At 41.4% G+C, this 10765-nt stretch overlaps 1 long non-coding RNA gene across 1 annotated transcript; it reads left to right on the forward strand.

Annotated features, from left to right (window-relative positions):
- Positions 1 to 987: 987 nt before the first annotated feature.
- Positions 988 to 10510, forward strand: LOC138761033 (uncharacterized). The gene is made up of 3 exons (XR_011356080.1): positions 988 to 1152; positions 6991 to 7051; positions 9668 to 10510. It is a non-coding gene; the product is annotated as an uncharacterized lncRNA (long non-coding RNA).
- Positions 10511 to 10765: the final 255 nt, after the last annotated feature.

Here is a 10765-nt window from a genome sequence, read left to right on the forward strand (position 1 = left end):
ACCTAGACAAAAGATGAGAAATTGTAAGAAAATACTTAAGAAGAAATCAGGAAAGCAAAGACATGAGGTTGCTTTGCGGATAATATAAAGGTAAACCCGAAGGGTTTCTACAAGTATGCAAAGAGTAAGAGGATAGTAAGGGATAAAGCTGGTCCCCTAGAAGGTCAGAGTAGTCATTTATGTGTGGAACCTCACCAGATGGGGAGATCTTAAACCGTTTTTTTTTGCATCAGCATTTACTCAGGAAACTGGCATACTGTATAAGGAAGGCTAGGAATCAAACAGTAGAGTCATGAAACATAGAGATTAGGGTGAAAGGTTTGGGGGAACAGAAGGAGGCACTTCTTCACTCAGAAAGTGGTAGGGGTGTGGAACACGTTGTCATCTGACGTGGTGAATGCAGGCTCAATCTTAAATTTTAAGAATAAATTGGATAGATACATCGATGGGAGAGGTCAAGAGGGTTATGGAATAGGAGCAGGTCATTGGGACTTCGGCACAGACTAGAAGGGCCGAATGGCCTGTTTTCTGCGCTGTAGTGTTCTATGGCTCTAATTAAGCTGGAGGGACTCAACGGGTCAGGCACCGTCGGTGGGGAGAGATGGTTAGTCAACGTTTCGGGTCTGGACCTTTACTCGAGACAATCAACGAATGTTCAAGCCCTGGCTCCTATTAACATGTACTCACTTATGTTGTGTGTGGGGGGGGGGGGGGGGGGCGGGTTGTGGTGGTGGAAGAGCGAGGGATTGGTGTAAATGTTTTTAGAAATACAGATCTGCAGAAAGAAATGTTCATTTTTCAGAGGAAGGCATGGTCTGGCCGTTTCTAGTTTTAGCTGCTCCAGGTCTGAGACTGGCATCACTTCATGTGCAGATCGTTGTATGAAACTGAATCTTTTCAGGTGATCTTTTCCGGCTGTTCCAAATGATGATTCATGGGACAGGTCGGCTTTCCGGGGAACCTCCCTGCCTTGCCAGAGAGCTGGTATTAAACGTCGGCCTGAGTCCGCAATTGATCAACGATAGTATTGCTCTGGGAGTCTGCAATTGATCATGGTCAGATGTTGATCAGTCATGTATTGCCCAGGGTGTCGGATAAGATGATGGTCGGGAATTAAGACGGAGACACGAGAGACTGCAGATGCTATCAGATGTAAGGTGTTGACCCAAAATACCGAATATCTTCTACCTCCACAGATGTTGCTGGGCTCACTAAGTTGCTGCAGTAGTTTGTGTGCTCGGAAATGACTGGGTTTGAAGGTTGGGCATGGATCAAAGTCAAGGATGTTTTCTTCAACATTACGAGGAACCCATCAAGGGATATGGAGCTGCAGTTTGGAAACACACGGGAAACTGCACATCGTCAGTGGGAGGGGGAGAGAGAGAAACGGCGACTATTCTGTCTCGCCCACAGATGCTGCTCGATCCGGAGGGTTCCTCCGGTCGGTTGCCGTCGTTTTCCATCCGCGGCGTTGGTACCTGCCGTGAGCAGCCGTTTCTCACGGAATGTGCCAGGCACTTTCTGATCGGTATTAACATTTCGTAATTGCAGTCATTCGTCTGGGTTCCTAATCTGGGGATGGCCCAAGACTGGAACTCAGTGTTGTTGCCCTGACGAAATTCCCGATTAGTTTTGGAAATGATTTCGTTTGTCCTTCGTCTCGGGTCTCGGCCCGAGCCGTGGACCGTTCTTTTCCTCCCGCTGCCGCCGTTCGTTGCGTTGAGTTCCTCCAGCAGATTGTTATTTGGTTTACACGAAAGTGCTGGAAAAACTCATCAGGTCACGAAAGCAGTAGATCGATGTTTTAAATTTTCGGGCCAAAAACTCTCCATCAGGGGAGTGAGAAGCCGCAGCCGGACTTGATAGTCGGGACTGCGGTTCCCCTTGAGTCAGTGGGCATGAATGTCCTTCAGAGCCGAATTCGTGTCAAACCCAGAGTTGCCTCTGACCTGTTGACTCCTGATAAGGTCAAGAAAACGAGCAGGATTCGATATTATATATTTTTAAATATAATATATAATCCTCCCTCGTGATTATCCCTGAACTCAACTACTTCACTACAGGCAACCAAGTCTTTTGCTGTCAAGAGCCCCAGCTCTAGGATTTTTTTCCTAAACCCTTCCTGCTTAAAAGCTGGTTCTTAAATGATGCCTCTTTGACCCAGCCTTGTATGTGTCTGTGTCAAATCTGTAAATAAACATTCATGTAATGCTGATGTTCTTCTTTATGGTATGAGCTTGCAAGATACATTTAGGTAGTTTTATTGACTGGTGCATAGAGTCATAGAGTTCTACAGCAGTGAAAATGGCCCTTCAGGCCAACATCTATGCCATCAAACTGGTCCCATTTGACCCATAACCCTCTAAACATTTTCTATCCTGTCTATTGAATTGTACATTTCTCCCCACTTCTACCAGTACTTTGGCACCTTGCTACATATACCCACCTCTCTCTATATGAAGGTGTTCTGCAGATCCTTTTTAAATCTTTCCCCTGTTAACTAAAATCTATATTCTCTAGATTTTAATTTGCTTCCCCTATAAAGAATACTATGACTATTTCCCTTATCTATACCCCCCCATGATTTAATAAACATCTAAAAGGTCTCCTCTTAGCCTCCTACAGTCCAGGGGAAAGAAGTCCCAACTTCTACTTATATTTTGTCTATCAGTGACAGTAACATTCTCTAGAATCTTTTTTGCACTGTTTGTAATTTACTGAGACCTTTCCTCTAGCCTGGTGACCAGAACTGTGCACAATATTTCAAGTGCGGTCTAACCAATATCTCATGCATTTGTAACATGACCTGTACTCAATGCTCTGACTGATGAGGCCAAGTTTGTCTAATTCTTCTTCACTATCCCATCAACCTGCATCACCACTCCTAATCCCTTCACTGTGTAAATCGTGCTCTAGCTTAACCTATCAAAGTGCAACATGGCACAGTTGCTTGAGTTAAATTCCATCTGCCATTCTGTGGCCCAGTTCCCCAGATCATTTCGATCAGTGGTTTTCAAACTTTTTCTTTCCACTCACATAGCACCTGAAGTATTCCCTATGCCATAAGTGCTCTGTGATTAGTAAGGGATTGCTTCAGGTTGTAGAAAAAAAAGCTGGAAAGAAAAAAAGTTTGAAAACTCTGTTTTAATCATACCTAATTGACTCATTATGTGCACGGTTTCATAATTCCAAAGGAAATGGGCCAATGACAATTTTTTTCAAACTTGATAGTTGGGACTGGGATAAAAATTGGGTCTAGAGCAGTGATTCTCAATCTTTTTTTCCCACTCACATACCACTTTCAGTAATTCCTTACTAATCACGGGACATAGGGATTACTGAAAGTGGAAAGAAAAAGTTTGAAAACCACTGTTCTAGATCCTGATATAACCTAGGACAACTTTCTTCCCTGTCCATTGTATTTCCAATTTTGGTGCCACCTGCAAACTTACTAGATGCCCTGTCATCCAGTATGCAGTGGTGCAGAAGAATCTGTTGTACTCTGCCAGATCTCCTGAGGCACTTTTTGTATGGTAGGGAAGATGAAATGTGAGGCTATTTAGTGGATGTGTCCAAATACAGAGCCTTGACCCAGAATATCATCTACCCCTTTTGCCCTCCACAGATGCTGCTTGCTTGGCTGAGATCTTCCAGCAGTTTGTATTTTTGCTCCAGATTACTGCATCTGCAGTATCTTGGGTCTCCATGAATCAACTTTACACACATGAACCAGAGTAACTATTTATCTGTATCACCTTTTACACTTGCATCCCACTAAATCATCTGTTCTGTGTCCCAGGATAGGAATAGCATTTTTGCTGTTCACACTTGACCATTCCTAACTGGAACACTGAATGCTTTCACACTTGCAAGGAGCCATCCCCAGGATTAGGACTGTTCTACCTTCTATTGGTGTTGGTGACATCATGATGCATCGAGCGATGGTGGACCTGCCCTAAATCCTGATCAATGTATTATGATCTTATATTTGAACAAAATCAATCATGCCTAATTATAACATAATTAAGCTTTATGTACAGCACAGTATGAGCCCTTCAGCTCCTGTTGATGATGTGAACCTTTATAAAGGACCATGGGAAAGTGTGAGCAATAAATAGCATTAGCAGACAATTTTTAAACAGCGTGGGAAAGTTGGTAGTGCTATCGCGTACAATTTAAACAGTGTGGGAAATTTGGTAGTGCGGTCTCGCACAATATATAAATACGGTGGGAAAAAGCAACAGCAGACCTGCCCTCCCAGAATGCTGTGCGGCAGAGAAAGGGCTGTATGCACAGCTTCATACACGGAGCAATCATGGAGCGGATGCCCCATGGCATTCTGAGAAGTTAGGTCTGCCATCACTTTTTCCCATGGTCTTTATAAATTATGTGCTCTGTTTAGAAATAGTCCACTATTGCAATTTATTTCCTCTCTTTCTCTCATTGTGACTTTCCTCTCACTAAAGTTTATACCTTCATTTTAATCTTTTCTTCCTTCTCAATCTTGCACTCACACAAAAACCTGGGTCATTCCAATCCCATAATGCAGTTTGCTTATTCTATACTTGCCTGATTGCAATGCCGGTGTCTACAGACACCGGGGATTGTACGAGTGATCGATGCAGTATATCCCCGCCGTGAGATGACATCATCTCACAGCGGCATTGAAAAGATTTTCCTTTTCCACTAGACACTTTAATGGCCGATTGGCCATTAATTCCTGGGACCACTTGCAATGTGAAAGAGGCTTAAATCTCCCTCTTTTTCAAAAAACTCTCAGATAAGGCTCAATGTCACAACTCAGAACTGGCAAAGCAGTTAGCAGGCAAAGTAAGACTTCGATCCCCCGAGATGCCAACGCCTTTGGAAGTGAGGAGAAAACTATAGCAAGAAAATGTAGCTGCCATGGAATTATTTAGGGAGTGAATTCTGTAGGTGCTGAATGGTAACATGCAAGCAGGATTGAGAAGTCTGGACTATGGAAGAGTGGTTTTCGTCTCTGGCATGATGGATTCATTATCCCCCAATATCCCTCATGATGTGGTAAATAGCCCAATGCAAAACATGTCCAGGATAGCACAGAAGGAATAGTCACCCAACAAAACTAAAGGAATGATGCCATGGTTGATGCTACAGTTCAAGTCCCTTAAACACATTCCCAATAGCCTGGGTAATGATGGAGGATAAATTGGAGAAGGCTAGCATGTTACGGCATTTTGAGATTAAGAGGTGAAAAGAACAAGCCTCACATCACAGAACATTACAGCACAATACAGGCCCTTCAGCCCAGGATGTTGTACCAACCAATGTAAACATATTCCACAACAACCATCCTTCCCTACATCACACCCATAACCCTCCATTTTTCTTACATCCGCATTCCTACCTAAGACTCCACCACCAGCCCCGGCAATGCATTCCAGGCACCCACCTCTCTCTGTGTAAAAAAACTTACCTCAGCATTCTATAATTCTAACTCTTCAGCACCATTTCGCATTCTGGTTTCAATACTTGGTACCCCCATTAGCCAGTCTCCAGTAGTCTGCAGCCAGGTTTGAATCCTTTGTCCAGTTGCCAGCATCCAGCACGGGTTCCTTGCATCGAGTCACCAACAGATTGTGTGTTCTGTAGCCACAGAGCCCCTCATCATCCCATAGGGTGTCTCCTCTGCTTCTCCTTTTCAAATGGTGGTGGGGCGGGTGGGTGATTTCCCTGTGGCAGTATGTTGCTCCCCTGGAGTTTGCAACCCTTTGAGGCTGCTGACAAACACAGGTTCCACCATCTTGGGGCCAGTGGATTTTAAACCACTGTTGGCTCCTTTAACAGGCTGTTTAAAGCCTTTATGGAGCCGTCAGTAGTTGGACTGAGTAGTAGAACCCTACGGAGGGGCGCAGTGTCTCCTCTTCCCGCTCTCCGAAGGCTCTCACCAGCAGCAGTGCTGCTATTACAGCAGCTCAGGCAGCACAGTCATTTTTTTAAAGTTTATTCTTTGATAATTGGAGTCTCCCTCCCCTCCCCCACCACCTCCATCAACATGATTTAGACATACAGCACAGTTACAGGCCATGCTACCCAATTTACACCCAATTAACCTACACCCCCTGTACATTTTTTTTAATGGTGGGAGGAAACCCATACAGGGAGAACATAAAAACTCCTTTCAGACAGTGCAGGACTAGAAGCCTTGTTTGGTCCCGATCACTAACCACTACTCCAGCCGAGTCACGCTAACTCTATTGAAGAGTCTGTCTGAAGAGGGCGTGCAAAATCATTGAGGACCCCTACCACCCTGCACACAGCATCTTTCAACTGCTCCCTTCATAAGACACAGGGGTATCAGAACCAGTACCACCAGGCTGAGGAACAGTTTCTTCCTTCGGGCAGTGAGAATGCTGAACTAACCATCCAAAACTCTCGTATTCACAAAACAATATTTATTTATTTAGTTGTAGATATGAATACTTGTCCTGCATATGTTTCACTTATCTGTATGTGTGTTATGTCTGGTTGTGTGTCTGTGTTTTGCACCGAGGACCAGAGAACGCTGTTTCATCGGATTGTACTTGTGCAATCGGATGATAAATAAACGACTTCATATTTGTTAAAAAAAAACACATTCCCAATATACTGAGGGATAGATGAGTTGTGTCATTGATAGTATTTCTCAGTGTTCTGGCCAATATTTAGCTCTCAAGATCACTGGTAACTGATTATCTGATCATTAACACTGTGTACAGATTAGCTGTCACATTTCCTATATTACAACAGTGTGTTTTATTGGCTTTAAAGTGGGTTGGGATGTCCTGGTAGGAAAGGCGCTGTGGGGATGCATGTACTTTTATTCTTGAGATTCTAATGCACAGGAATATCCTAAGGCATGCACAGAAGCATAATCAAATGGAACCATTACAAGTACTTTATATTAAAGCCAAATAAGATAAAAGGGGACCAAAACGTTAAAAAAAGTATATTTTCTTTTTTTTCTGTCAGGTTCATCTGCTAATTGTCAAGCATGATCAATTCAAAATAAGATGGAGATCATGGAGAACAGGTTTGCCTGTTTATTTACTTTCTATTACTAGTTTTTAAAGAAAGACTGCCTGTCAGTAAGAACACATTGTGGTTTTAAAATCCCAGTTCTCAGATCTATTGTGATTGCAATTTAAATATGTAAAGGTCAGACTTGAATATGATCCAGTTTAGAAAGCATATTAAATAATTAGTATTCTCTCTTCTCTTCCCATAATATCCCCTCCTTAACATATTTTTGTATGCACCAGATTGAAGCTAACAACAAACCATTGTGTGCTACACTTTGTAGACCATGAGTAGAGGGAAGGGAGCAATTACAAGAGGTGTGTATGGTCTTCAGTTCCCAACCAGTCATAAAACAACTGAACTGTGAATTTGCCGTCTGTAATTGATTTTTTGGACTAGGTATTTCAACAAGTGGCTGCGTAGGGTATATTTTTCCTGCTTGTATTGAGTTGCTAGATTAAAATGTTGGATTAACTGAATTACACACCCAGTGTTTTCTTATGTAATAAGGTGGTTATTTGATATGCAGAACAATTTTCCATTTTCAAATAATACACAATTATTAACAGCTGAAATTTCACATTAATATTGAAAGTTCCTCACTGAAAATGTGGAAATCCATTGTGCAGATCTTTTAATCCAAGAATTTAAATGCAAATAGAAATCTCTAAAGATTTCATTACAAACCAAGGATAAACTTAATTTCACTCTTTTTCCTTTGGACAGTTAATCAAATTTCCATTAAATGCAATCGGGTGGAGGGGGGGGGGGCTCAGAGATCATGAATGAAACATTCAAGTATATTTCAGTTCACCTGAAATTAAACTGCATTTAAAATATTATTTAATGAATCATGTGACAGCAATGGTGTAACATGGGAGCATTACATCACTCCATGCATCGGTATTGAATTAATGAATCTAGTGGAGAGCTTGCTCATCAAAGTATATATTGCAACATACCAGCAATTAAACTCCCCTGGAAGCTCTGGGAAAACTACAGGAAAGGATAAATTTGGGGATGGCAGTTTATCGTCAGAAGATCCTTGCAATTTACTTACGCACGTTTCATGTAACAAGTATATTTTACTTTTGTGTTGAAAGACATTAATGATAAACCATCTGTTTATTTTTTTTCCAATGTAATTACAATCAATCTTTATTTAGCCAAAAAGTTTTCATTTTTGTTATATGTTGTCAAATATGGCTTGGCTAGGGCAACTTTACTGCTCTGGACTAATTCAAGATGAAAGGGAAAGATAATTGTATTTAACTTGCAAAATTATTAACAGATAAAATTTCACATTATCACATCTGAAGTATTATTATTTTATTTGAAAGGTGCTTTCCCATGCAACCATCTCAATTCGAAAGGTGCTTTCCCATGCAACCATCCCATTTAGAATATTTCATAGTATTTTATTGTCAATGGAGTATGATTGAAGTATAGTCACTTGGATAATGTTAGAAATGCAACAGCCTATTTATACACAGCAACCCCCCAACAGAGTAATATGAACACAAAACAGGTTTTATGCATTATAGAATAAATATTCCCAGGACTTCAAGGATAACTGGGTGACTCAAGAAGGTCTGCAGATGCTGTGATTGTACTAAATATGCAACATTGCTGGAGAAACTTTGATAAAGCCTTTGACAAAGGGCTCAGGCCCGAAACGTTGGTTTTGTATCTTTGCCTCCTATGGATGCTATGGGACCTGCTGACTTTCTCCAGTACTTTTGTATATTTACCTCAAGGATAACTTCCTGTTCTTCTTCAGAAATACTGTAGAGCTAAAGGGTTTTTCTCATTGTCGTGACAGCTATCAGAGGTCTGTTTAATATCTCATCTGAAAGACAGCAACTTCGATAGTTCAGCTGCCTACAGTTCACAGGTTTTTGTGGATCTTTCCACAGGTTGTACAAGGCCAAGAGTACTGTTACCTGAACACCAACATACATCCAGAATTTGTCTCCACCTTCACCCTTCTTTTATCCCACCTGGCTTCTTCTGCCCTATAGTTTGTCTGCTGGCACCTATCACCAACCTGCCTCTGTCTCCTAACTTCATCTCTCCCTCTCCCCCACATGGCTTCATCTGCCCATTATCCTTCACCTCTCCTAGGTCCACCTATTACCTTCTAGTTCCTCTCTCCTCTTTACACTGTCTACCTTCCCCTTCCATCCTTAATCTTGATGTAGGGTCACGATCTGAAATGTCAACAATTTCTTTCCCCTCTTAGATGCTGCTTGATCTGCTGAGTTTCTCCAAGTTTTATTTTTTGCAGCATACAAAATCAGGATATAAACTAAATAAATAAATAACTTCAATTTTAATGTTTTCCTTTCATAATTTGAAGAACGTAGCAATAATCTATTGTCCTTTATTTTTACAGTTGAATGTAACCAATCTGTTTTCAATGAACATTCTGTACTGTTCCATGTACTATGTTCAATATTCCCTTTCAGTAATAGAGTGTGATGGATTTGACAGCAGTCCCATATCACTTTAATTCAGAGTCCTCTACACCATTTGCTGTAATCTGGATAAAAAGAATATATAATATATAAATATATAGTGGCTGTCCTTCGAGGTTGAAGATAATGACCTTCCTTCCATTGATCCACAGAGCGAAGACACCTGTGCATGCATTTGTTTCACATATACTTGATGTTGCACTCCAAGAAGCATACGAGACTTCACAAATCATCCAACTAATTCCAATGGCATGGAAACCATGACGATTGGAGCTGATGAATTTGTTGCAGCCTTCATAGACATTGAATTCAGAGTAACTTCATCCGCCTGTTCCACCGTTGAGGTCTTGGTTGGATTGTTCTTTGTCAGAGACCTCACCCTTGACCTTACTGCCATGGGTGACCCTATCAGGAGCAGAGCTCCAGACAGCATCACTCTCGGGATCTCAGGACCACACAAGCTTCTCCACCATGACAAGGTGACAATCCATGGAGAAGTAAATATGTATATAGTATATAAATATATGGTTAGCATAGTGATTTGGGCAACACTGTTATAGCACCAGCAATCGGGATTGGGATTGAATCCCACACTGACTGTAAGGAATGTGTATGTTCTACCTGTGTATGCATGGGTTTTTCCTGGACACTCCAGGTTTTTCCCACTCTACAAAAAATGTACCAGGGGTTGTAGGTCAATTGGGTATAAATTCAGTGGCACGGATGTTACCGTGCTGTATGTCTAAAATTTAAATTTGAATGTCTTTACTTGTTCACAATCCAGTTATTTGATCAGAGGCCCCTGATTTTCCATGGGCCAGATGACAATCCAGACAGAAGTTGCAAATGAATCTGCAAGAGAGCACTGTAGATTATGAAGCAAAATGACTCAGTGATGTGAAAGATAATCAGTCTACGAAGAAGAAACTTGAGCATTTATTTTACTTCTTTCTGTTCTTCAGAGGAAAAATGTATGCTTTAATGAATGTGGTTCTCAAGGTGACCAGAACAATATTTGCATGGTTTTCATGGTTCTCCTTTGAAATATTTATACCAGGATTCCTCTGTTCAATCTACAGTTCTCCCAGCCTTTAATCACACGTTTCATTGGGAGCAGCAATAGAACATTCTACAGCATATTTTGTGGATTAGAGTGAAAGCTGCCACATGGTCCTGTGGGGCAAAATATTCCAATGGACAAAGCACATGTTCAGTCGAGCAATTGAAAACTTCTGGGCTGTTCCAATATA

This window comes from Narcine bancroftii, chromosome 4 (genome assembly GCF_036971445.1).
Source record: "Narcine bancroftii isolate sNarBan1 chromosome 4, sNarBan1.hap1, whole genome shotgun sequence".
In the NCBI taxonomy this organism is placed as follows: domain Eukaryota; kingdom Metazoa; phylum Chordata; class Chondrichthyes; order Torpediniformes; family Narcinidae; genus Narcine; species Narcine bancroftii.